Consider the following 12,586-nt stretch of genomic DNA (forward strand, 5'->3'; position numbering starts at 1 on the left):
TGGACTTTAATGTTGAATGTTGAAATTACAATGAAATTTGATTTCAATTGAATCCTTTCTCTTGTTTTCATTCATGTATAACACCTTGAGTATGGGTTTGTCTGTGTGTGTGTGTGTGTGTGTGTGTGTGTGTGTGTGTGTGTGTGCATCTTTTCAGATGTCAGTTGAATGAGATGTGATGAGTGAAGGATTAAATAGGATGAAAAAGTACTACAGATGTTTTTATTTTTCTTATTACATGGTTCAATCCAGATGTTTTGACATAGATTCACTATGTCTTCTAAAAAACCTTTGATTTAAATTCTCGCGTTGATGAACAGGAGGAACTTGACCTCTATACACTTGTCTGATATTGTAAAAGAAAGAAAAAATGGTTTAGCAATATATTAAGATTTTGGATGTGCATGATTTATTTTTTATTTTTTTTTTTTTTTTTGCAGCTGCAGGAGTCTGAGCAAGATAATTAAGATGACTTCTAAGTCGTGGTGATTCCATTTGAAATGAACATCAGGTTTTGTTATGGTGTAGCCTTTGTGGCGTGTGATTGAACAGACAGGTCATCGACAACAATTTAACATCGTAACAGACTTAAACATTGCTTCAAAGAACAAAAAAAAAAACAACAACAACCAACCAACCAACACCACACGGGAGTTGAGGTATATTAGCAATACTTAACTCATGCATTTACTTCCTGAAACGTCCTGTAAACAAAGCATTACGCGATTCATGTAAACAATGAATGAGATTATCATTCTGAAGCTACTGACGCGGGAACATGACGGGCTTACACATGCATTGTACAAATAAGCATTCTTCACGTCAATGTAATTTCATTATGCATTTATTCATCATGTAACTTTTCTACTCTCTTGCATATTTCATAACTTCACTGCTCGTACGCTGTTTTAGGATGTCATTGCACTTTTCGTTCGTTCAGTCATCTTTACTTTCTAGACACACAAAGAAAACCAAAACTAAACAAAATACACCCAATCTCACAGCAGCAAGAAATCCCTATATTGTGTACAAAGTCTGTTTTATATCTACGTCAGAAACAGTCTGCATGCGACGTCGGTCTTTACTCACGGGCTCGCTTTTATTCGACAGAAACAAATGATATGGATAAAGAGGGGAAGCAGTTGGCAAACGCTTTGCAATTCTGCTGCAAAGAGTGCAGACGATACAGATACTCCGACTCAAAACACTGAAATGACAACGGATGCCCTGATTTACTAGTTGTATAGCCCCCCCCCCCCCCCCCCCAACACACATCAAAAGATGACGTGATATTCTGGAAGTCGGTGAATAAAACACGATGGCATGAAATTGAGGCCCTGAAATGTGCATGATTTATGTATGATTTGTGAAAGTTCGGTACTGGCGTCTGTATTATACCTCTATCAAAACACCTTGTCCACTACTTCTCACGTTGCTATGGCGACGGCTATGAAACGGGGATGAAACCAAAGCAATCACAAACGGGCTTAGTATCCCCGGGTTACCTATCCGCTAATGGCATCACTTCATCAAATCTATTCTCTATGGTAATCCTTTGTGAAACCAGTCAAGGTTGTTGAGCTCATTTGAGATGGATAGGAAGATTAGTTTCGACGGAGTGTATATTCACAGTTTTTTATTGGTAGACAGACGACAATAAAAAATGGAATGCTTGTAAATTTTGCTTAGGAAAGACATGGACCAGGGTAAAAATAGCAACCAAATTGTGACAATAAATGATGATAAATTTTGTAGTTCACGTATCCCAACGGACCAACAGCCGCCTTGTGTAAGACTGACATAAGCCCTAATTTAATTTTTATAGTTTGTCACAAAAATGGACCAATGACCTGGAATTCATTAGAGAGTTCTGAATATGGACAGAAAATGCATGCAGATAGGTCCTTCACGGTTTATTAACTTTAAAGATATTTATCTGAAAAATATGCTGCAGAAATAAAAATAAAGTTCGATTTTGTTTGTCTGTTTGTTTGTTCTCTGTTTTCGCTCTAGAGGGGATCTTCAGTCATCGGAATCGGGCAGTTTGTGTTTGTGTGTGTGTGTGTGTGTGTGTGTGTGTGTGTGTGTGTGTGTGTGTGTGTGTGTGTGTATGTGTGTGTGTGTGTGTGTGTGTGTGTGTGTGTGTGTGTGTGTATGTGTGTGTGTGTGGTGTGTGTGTGTGTGTGTGTGTGTGTGCGGGCACGTTTGTGTTTGTGTGTATGCAATTGTCTTGATCTTCATATTTTCCTGGCATACACTTTATAGGGACGATAGATACTGTTTTGGCCGTACAACATAATTGATATCTTGTCCTTGAGTAGATTATTGTATCTTCTCATTACTTCAAAATAGTTCCGTTTACAAGCTCCAGAAATATTTGTTGCCCCCCCCCCCCCCCCCCCCTACAGAATTCCTGGATCCGCCTCTGCTGGCTTTTGGTTATGGAAGTAGTGATCAACGATCGACGCTATGCATAAAAAATGTTGTTAACTTGGAAGGCGCGAACCGCTGCAGAGCGCGCGCTCTTACCTCTGACAATAATTATTTTACCTCTGACATTTTTGCTTCTGAAATTTTTACCTTGCACCTTTCAGGCCTATAAGCTCTACTTTTCAGAGGATCACCATATTTACTGTCATACTTGCACGTATGTATTTATTTTCTTTCAATTCAAGTCATTTTGTACATATTATATCTTGTCACATTCTTTCTGAGTCACCTTATGCTGAGCATATTTCTGCAAAATTGCTGAAACAATATGAGTTGGGACATGTATGCTGTGTATTACGTTTTACTCTTTTGTTGGATGGAAATAAGCTATAATTGAATTGACATTGAATTAAACATTGATTTTAATCAAACCTCTCCAAACCATAAGGGCACTTAAATGCTAACATTAACATAGGTAATCCATTTCTAGCAGTGGTTCACAGAACTATACTTCAATCTCCCTTTGTCAATTTTTTTTTTCAAATAGTTTTACACGCTTTGCACTTTCAACTTCATAGACTTTTTTTTGAGCTTATAATGGAAAGCGTGTGCAATAAAAAAAAAAGAGAGATAGAAATTACCGATAAAAGTAGGCAAAATTGTACACAGTTGATACAAAGAATGAATCGTGTCGCTGACCAGCTTGCTTTGTGCAGCCTCTATTTCGGAGCGTGACAGAACACCGTTGTTCAATTCATTTCTGACATTTCCGATCCTTTTGTCATTCTTTCTCCCTTGAAACGTCAGGTCGTGGGGGCCTGGCCTGTGTTGATCTTAAAACTTTAATTACCTGTCGTGAGGGGCATTTATTTCTGGTCCACCATTGAGAAAATAAGAGAGAGAGAGAGAGAGAGAGAGAGAGAGAGAGAGAGAGAGAGAGAGAGAGGAGAATTTAGAAATATGAACTTAAGGCAGTATTGATTTGAACGTTGGCAACAACTAGAATGTATAGTCACGTGTCTATCCTGTCGTGTCAGCCTTTTTTAATTTGCCCACGATTCCGTGACTGGTTGGATCGCAGCGTTTCTATTATGAAAAGCTTCGCATATGCATAAAATAGTGAATTGCGTTTCATAATCAATTCATGAAGTGTATTTTTGTATCGCCAGTCAGAGCCTGCATTGTCCATATCAATGGTATATCTCGATTTCTCTTTCTCTTAGGTTTTTCCTTTTATATACATTCATAGCTGAATGCATTTGACATTTCACTATGATATATAAAATACATTTATAGTTTTCGGCCGGTTTTTTTTTCTTGAGATGAAAAATTAATTGGAGAAAATGAAAATATAACACAATACAGTTTTTCCGGAATTATGACTTAAAATATAATCTGTTTAATTCCCAAATTGTAAATGAAGTGTGATTGTTATAGTTTGAGCTGTTTTGTACATATTGCTGCACATTTCGTACATGTTGGGGTTTTCTTATGTTCTGAGATCAATTTCGTTATGTATAGTAAAGCATTTTGTTTGTGTTTATATTTCATTTGTTCTGATAAGATATCGTAGTTGATTATTGTATGGTTGTATCATGTTATGCTGGTTATTTGAGAGCGTCAACGGCATCATTCTTGATGGACTTCAGCGCATTATAAGAGGCCATTATTATCATTATCATTATCATTATCATTCTTCTTCTTATTATTATTATTGTTATCATTGTTATTATTATTATTATTATCATTATCATTATTATTACTACTACTACTACTACTAATAATAATAATAATAATAATACTATCATGTAAAGGCATTGCTAATATTCCTGTTCTCGTCATTTATCTGTGGTGAGTATGAGTTTCGAGCCACACAACCCACATATAATTCACCAGGAAACACACCCAATTTCGAATATTTCAAATGGAGAAAGTCATCGCATACAAATTAGGATAAACAGAAAAGATGAAATATTATTCAGTGATCAAAGCTTGACAACATTTTCCGCTCATATAAAGTAAAATACATGAACAGAAGAGAAGAAGGCAGCTAATTTTTGCTGTTATAGCGGCTTCTTCATTTTCTGTAACTGTTTGTACGTTCCATTTGTAAAGAACAAATGTTTGATGCCACATAAAAACGGAAAGCTAAACATTCATGCTAAACCTGTGTTTTCGAGCTGAGGCTCTGAGTAGTGAGTATATTACGGCTCAGCCAGTACCAGTTAGCCATATTATATGGCTTCACTAAACGAATGGTTTGGTACGGGGAAGAAAACATGCACACACACATACCATTATACTATATGTTAGTGATATTTTAATGTAATTCCAAGGTGTATATAATTAATTCCATTTAGTTTTGGGTTTGTTTGTTTTTTTCAAGTGAAATTCATTTTTCATTTAGCTAATATTAAATGAATTGAAATATTGAAATCAAAACACACACACACACACACACACACACACACACACACACACACACATGCACGATGTTGAATGTTCCATAACAACACACTTGCATAAGCTCTCTATATACAGTGAAGTCAGCCGCGGCAGGAATACTGCAGTATAGTCTCATGAGAAATGATTGATTGCTGTTAATTAACTTGACTTCTTCACGGCTTGGGGCCTTATTCTTTTCTCTCTATATCCTTTATTCTCAATGGAATTTGAATGCAATATTGCATTTTGGATGCACTGGGTATTACTGTATACTGACCACGCATTCTGGAGGATTGTGTTTTGCAAAACTGTCCACAGGTTTCATGTCTGCATGCGTTGTTACATGGACCAGCTATATAGTTTTTGAAAAGAATAACAACAGCAACTAATGTTGCCGATGCTCATGCAGAAGAATTAAATGTTGATATAAACATGTTGAATCATTCGTTTATTCTATGACGAGGCACCTCTTTTTAATTCTATAAGATCAAGAACATGGATTTGAGGATGAGCTCTATATGAACTCTATATTTGGAAGCATCATCTTCAAAATGATAGCGAACGTCTGTCTTTCTGCCTGACATAAAACATAAGAAGAGATCCCCAGCATGCTGAAGGTCTATTATGACAATGGATGAAGCAATAATCATACGTTAGACTTGAAGAAAGTACGTCTTAATCTGGATAAACCCATTTCCTGACATTATTTATCAATCCTCAATATCCTCACAGCAACAGTTCCTTACAACCAGCGTGCCTGCCCGAGACTTAACAATTAACACTGTGTAAACATGCTTTCACAGCCATATGGCATTTCCTAGATAGAAATGGGTGAAACTATAGCCACTCACTCGGTTGTCGATGGAAAGATAGTATCCGTAATTATTGAATAATACATGCATACAGTATCATATTGAATAATATTGAATATTATTTAGATATATTGAATATTGAATACGGCCTCTTTATTCATTCCCTAGAATAGTCACAATGGAATATCTCTCACAAAGACAGAAGAATAATGCTTACTATTTTTCTTTTAAATCTACTGTAAATTTTAAAGAAAAAACAGCAAGAGGGATAGGGTTGACTAATACAATCATTCATAATTAGTTTATAATCATAATTGCAGCGGTTGTCGGAAGAACATGACCCCGAATGGTAAATGATAAATGTTTAATTCATTGGATGGGTAGACACTTACTCACTAAATAGTAGATTAATAATACATCCTGTTTGTTTTTTGAATCAATCTAATTGGGGTTCTGGAAGAGAGAAGAATGGATTCTGGTGTAACTGACGATCAAGCATTCTAAAAACACTTGTAAATTTAAATAGGAATCGTTTCAAATGGGGATTTAAGAGATTTCTCCATAAAATCTGATCAAATTTTAGAATCGGTCCTGTTCAAATAATAATAATGATAATGATAATAATAATAATAATAATAATAATAATAATAATAATAATAATGATAATAATAACATCATTAACAATAACAATGATAATACTAACATTAATAATGATAATAATAAAATCTTATTTACCCAGGTTATAGCCTCTTCAGTGTTGCCACTGCTCTGCCAGAGGGCCCATTCTGATCAAATATGATCAGAATGTATAGATATATAGTGAAAAGATTGTGAATAAAAGCTTATAATTCCCCATATGAAATGACTCCTACATATCATTGATAAGTCTGTTTTTACAGTAAGTCCTGGAAATTACCTCAGAAACAATCGGGCCTAAATCTGCATGGGCTGTTGCTGGAGGTTACATCAAATTGAAGAGATTATGGGTTCTAATGACGATTAATGTTAAATGCAAAATTGTATCGCCTAATTTTGACCCTGCACCTCAAAACAAACAAAAAGTCGCTAGACATGAATTTTTAGTTAATACCATATTCTGAAAGAGCAGACTTTAAGCTTTAAAATGATGTATAACTCAAATCAAATGGACTCTCCTAACCTATCTAAATATTGGAAAGAAAGCACAAACTCAGGGAAAGTGTGAACTGAGAAATGAGGCTCTGAAGTACAATGTCTATTCAAGCGCTTAATCTTTACTGGCTGTGCGATGAATGGGACAAAAACAGGAAGTAAACCACCAGGGTAACAACAATGAAGGGATTATTAGATTAAACTGAAATTAAGCATGCCTCATTAACACATTCTGTCCATAATTAATGCCAACTTTTAAAGCAGTAGCACTATCCTCTCAAACGTTATTAGAGTTGAAAGTGAAGAGTGTGGACAAGGTTTTTCAGAAATGAAAAAGGGATTCTAAAGACACACCAAATCACACTATTCCACCAAAAATGTTCCAGATAAACTGCTAAAAAAACACACTTTCCTGTCCGTTTTATGATACCAAATTTTAGCATAATGTAAAAGAAGACCCGCTCTTTCAGAATATATGAAAACGTCAAGTTCGGCTAGGTTGACCCATTTCACTTATTTTCAGTCCTCACGCAAAATCAGTGTGTGCGACTTTATGTGTGTTTTGAGGTGCACGGTCACAATTAATGTATAAGAAGGGAATGGGAATTAGAGGTATTATGACGATCAACGTCTGGAATAAAATCTCGTAACACTCTTGTAGTGGCTCCTATGAACTACTATATGACATATACACATACACACAAGCGTACACACACATGATAAACCATTACATACATTAAAAATCCGAGGTCTCTGACAGTCTTGTCGATCCAAAGCTTTTACATTGATTAATATTAGGCGCATTATGAAAGCAATGATGTATTAAAGCGATGATGGTTCAAAGTGTCAGCTAAAGGTGAATTACTATAATTATTATCATAATAATTATCATAATAACCATAATCATTAACACAACATGTAGATTACAACCTAAACTTGTAAAATGACAATTAATCTTTTTCAGGACTTTAAGTGAAATGGTTTTCTTTCAAGGGCGAGTTTTTCAATTATCAATGTCCACTCGCACCAACCACCGCCAGGCAATATGTATTATAATATATATATCCACTTCGAATATTTACTGGTTATTCGTGTTTGCTAGAGACAAATATTTGCTTGTTTGCGGTCTAATCATTCATGCCCAGCAGTTCTTCCATCTATTACGGAAGTGTGTAAGTGGACTCGAGCGTATTTTCACGCTTCCGCGGCGAAGAATGAGCAATGAAACTTTATTGGAATATCACTGTGTCTAATTGAAGTTATATATTGACTTATTATTAAATCCGGCTGTGATAGTTAACGGAAAAGAAATTAAGAGCATTTCTATTTTGTCCATATAGTTTTAAGAATCCAGTCGAAGGGTATTCAAAAAAAAAAAACGCCACACGGAAACCTGCATTAAATATAGTCTATATCGTCGTCATAAGTTTTCGTTCTATATATTTCTATGTTATTTGATTGATGATCAACTTGTGTTGTATTATGTACAAGAGATATTTTAGCCATAAGATATGTGAAGACGAGTGATTAATTCTCAGGCAGTGTAATATTTCTATATATAGATATATATCTCTCTCCCTCCAAATATAGGATTTCCTGACCAATTTTAAACTTAATGACGCCCGACTCAATAACTCTCAACTCATCTCATTAACTCCCGAAATGAATGAATAAATAAATAAATAGATAAATAAATAAATAAATAAATAAATAAATGATAGTGATAATTCAGATTTCCAATTCGTCGTGGATTATGTTTGGTAAAGTTTGGTAAAACTCTGTCTGTAGGTTTTCAAGAAGAAATTGTATAAAACATGTATAACAAAACTGCGCACCACGCATATCATAAGTTATATACCTTACGAATGATTACGATGACACAGGACGGACGCCTGACGACAACTTATAAAAGCAGCAGGAAAAATACGTAAAAGATGAAAAACAAAACAAGAAATATAAAAGTAAAATTGTATAATGCTCTATATAGTGCGTTTGTGTATGAATGCATGTTAGATCAAAATGTATATTATGTCAAAATACGGAGGCTTCCCATACAATGATTTTAATTCGAATGATTGAAGTAGAACATCGGCTTTCAAAAAATGAAATTTAATGCTCGGAACACATTCATCGGCTGTGACTTCTTTAGTCGATTGCATAAATTTCAAATTCCATCACAAAACGAATATGTTTTCCTTTTAACATATTGAACGAAATTGCGTACACTAACTCTAAGATGAAATTGTTTTCCTATCAACACGTTGATCGCGTAAAAAGAAATTGCGTGTTTTGAAACGAAATTGCTTGCATAAGTCGCTTAGTTGAACGATCGGTAGACATGATACGGACTGGTATAGTTTGAATTGCATTAATTTGATTAGCAAGCGCTCACAATTCTTATATCATGTCAACTAATCAACACCATACCTTCCGGACTGATATATTATGACGGGTGGATGCGATGAATGGTAATGAACAACAGTTTTCTGCAATTCAATTTCGTTACTGGGTCAAACCAGTCTTGCATTTTGGCAGAAGTGGTGTCAAAATATCATATATATATATATATATATATATATATATATATATATATTTTTTTTTTTTTAATAGACGAATCTTTCCAATTATAACATGATTACTAATGACAATTATTTGATATAATATATCCCTATTTTATGCAGTCACTACATAGTTCTCTATAACTGGTAAGACTGTACATGACTATAGATCGAGTTGATGCCTATTTGAAGATGATTGTATCTGACATGCATGGATTGTAACAACATGAATAACACATTTTTTTAGACGAATATGGTATGTAATCCGAAAGGATTGCCAGCAATTTCATGTTTTTAATTCCACTCCATGTTTAAGCTAATTCAATCAAACCAAACAGATAATTTCTATTCAATTAGTCATCCACTCGCCCCCACCCCCTAAAAAAATACTGTTATTTTATAGGAGTTTAAAGTTTCACATGTTTCGGGCCCCCTGTTTCAAGGCCACTCATTCTGATCCACTTATTTTGTACCACATTGGCCCCACATCATCCCGTCACAACATACATAACGAACCGGTAAATTATCGCGTCACAACATTTGTGATTAAGCTTGAGAGTTCTCTTCACGTTGACAGACTGGTGTGATATTCATATCTATAAGGATATGTTCTCCTATATAGTGAACCTCATAACAAACAAATTCATCAAATTTATTTCAATACCTGGAGTTTAGTTTGCACACTTGTGTGTTATTGTCAAAATGGGCAAGCTCTCTGTTTGTTTGTTCGCTTACTTGTAATGTTATTTCCATCTAAGAAGATGGCTTGATAGCCCATATTCAGCTACACTAAGCTGGTCTTCCATGGGGTCCAGTTTGCGATGTAAGGTGGGAACACGTCACCGGGTTAAACAGCCTGCTCTTTGCGATGAAAATAAATGAAGTGGGATCTTTTATGTATGCATGAGCTGCGAGTCTCTCACACATGGGACCTCCATTTTATATCCAGTATACGTGGGACAGAGTGTTTTGCCTCTTACTAGAGAGGACGGTATGATTACACACAAAATTGCTCAGTGGGACCCGGGAATCAGACTGGGGAACCCGGGAACACGGCGTCTGCCTCACGATCCTTTGGATTAGCGTGAGGCAGACTCGCTGTCACACTGACTGAGCAAACCCACCTCCCGTTCATTACTGAAGAGCCGTTTCGTTACAATAGTTTATAGTTAGCTGGTCTACTGTTGATATACATTTATCTTTTACCAAGCTGCTCTTCATTTCATTCCACTTCAATATTCCCTCTATTGCTTATCAGCTTAGAATACATCATAAACGATGTCATAAACACACACAGATTTATTATGACAGTACGTCAGAAAACAAGAAATACCCTCAAATATTGTAGAAGGATCTAAAGACTTTAGTATAGTTATGAAAGATGAGCAAGATTATAAATCATCATTTACAGGGGAAGTGTAGTAGGATTCACTCGATATTGAGAGAAACGGAAGGACATTGTGTATTATTTTGAACAATACTAAGAGAATGCTCTCATCGTCGCAAATTTTCAAAATACACAATAGGTATAGGCCTTATACTCGGTCTAAAGTGATACTGTCCATTATTCTGCCGTTTTTAATGAATTTGAATGATTGATGACATCGGAAAGTCAATCCTCCGATGATAAATAATGTATATATTCATTTATTCATGTGTTTGTGAGTGTATAGGTATGTGTGAGTGTGTGTGATTTAGTCTGTGCTTGCCATGCTGCGTTTACCTTGTCTCTGGGTGCGCTGTACGGGGAGGAGGAGGGGGGAACTGAAAGGGAGGGAGGGCGGAGTGGAGATGAATAACAATTGCTCATTAAATCACCGAATATTATGCCTTAACAGTGGCGGACAAAAAATGGTGCCAGGTTTATGCTTTTGACAAACTTAGATCCTCGTAAGAGCCACTCTGGCTCATTGCTGCATTCGTCAAGTGAGTACTTTCTTATATGCAGGCTGATCAAGGACATTGAAATAATATGTCTTCACTTTAAAAAACTGGAAATTTAATTTAAAAAGATGATATAAAGATAACCAACGATGCACGAATACCGAATATCAACATTATTTTGAATTTGTATTAATCTTTTTCCGTAGTCAAGTATTAAAACGCAGAGTGTTACAAAGAGCAGCGTAAAAAAAGAGCAAAACAATCTTAAGATAAATACAGAGCATACATAGAAATAAAGATAACAATCATACATGTACGTCAATATGCAGGGATTACCATTCAGGAATGTACCAACAAGGACACACGGTGTTCTTCCGTTCTTCCATGAGCTCCAAAGAGAAGAGATACTGTACCAAAAAAAAAGTATTCAATATATGATTGATTAGCTCAATGAAAATATACTCATTATAAAAATTCATGGCGTAGCCAGGGGGGGGGGGGGGGGGGGGGGGGGCGATGGGGGCGGTCGCCCCCCCCCCCCCCCTAAGATTTGGACCGGGGATTTGGGAGGCGGAAAAAAAATGCGTGTATGCTGTATGCATGCACATGAAGCGGGTCTCCTTTGCAACCTTTCATCAAATAAGATTTTTTTTTTAATATTTCACTCAAAGTGTGCACCAGATCGTTGAATTTCAATTCAAAATATGCAAAATCTCTCGTGCTTGGGAGGGGGTATCCCCCTCCCAAACCCACCCCCTCTCTAGCTAAGTACACTTTTTAGATTTACAAAAAATTCTGAATAATTCTGAGTGCACAAGACTTATCACTTATATTCCGAAAACTGAAGGTTCCCTCATGTATCTTAAGGGGAATTTCCCCTTTTAATCGACCCTTTCCTCCCTCAGCCCCCCCATCAGTTTTTTGTTTTTGTTTTTGTTTTTTTGTTTTGGGGTTTGTTTTTTTTTTTTGTTGGTGATTTCCCAAATGTTGATTCCATCAAATATGCGTATACGAGATATCTCAATTTCAACCTTAAAAAGATAAAAGCTCCATCGGAAGGGAAGGGTGGAGATAACACTCGCCCACGCCTTCTTCCTGCTCGCCCCCCCCCCCCCCCCGCCATGCAAAGAAGTAGACTGTGGCTATACCCAGATCGCTTTATTTCAATTCTAAAAACGCAAAAGCTCCGCGAGCGGGAGGGGGAATTCCCCTTCCCCTAAGCTCTACCTCACTAGACTTTATACGCACAGATGGTGCACATTCGGAATAAGAGCTAAATTCCGTGATTTTAACACTTCGATGAAAAAGTATTGCACCAAAAATTTG

This window comes from Diadema antillarum, unplaced genomic scaffold, assembly GCF_040938485.1.
Source record: "Diadema antillarum isolate AM-2024a unplaced genomic scaffold, OU_Dant_1.0 seq00001899_RagTag, whole genome shotgun sequence".
In the NCBI taxonomy this organism is placed as follows: Eukaryota; Metazoa; Echinodermata; class Echinoidea; order Diadematoida; family Diadematidae; genus Diadema; species Diadema antillarum.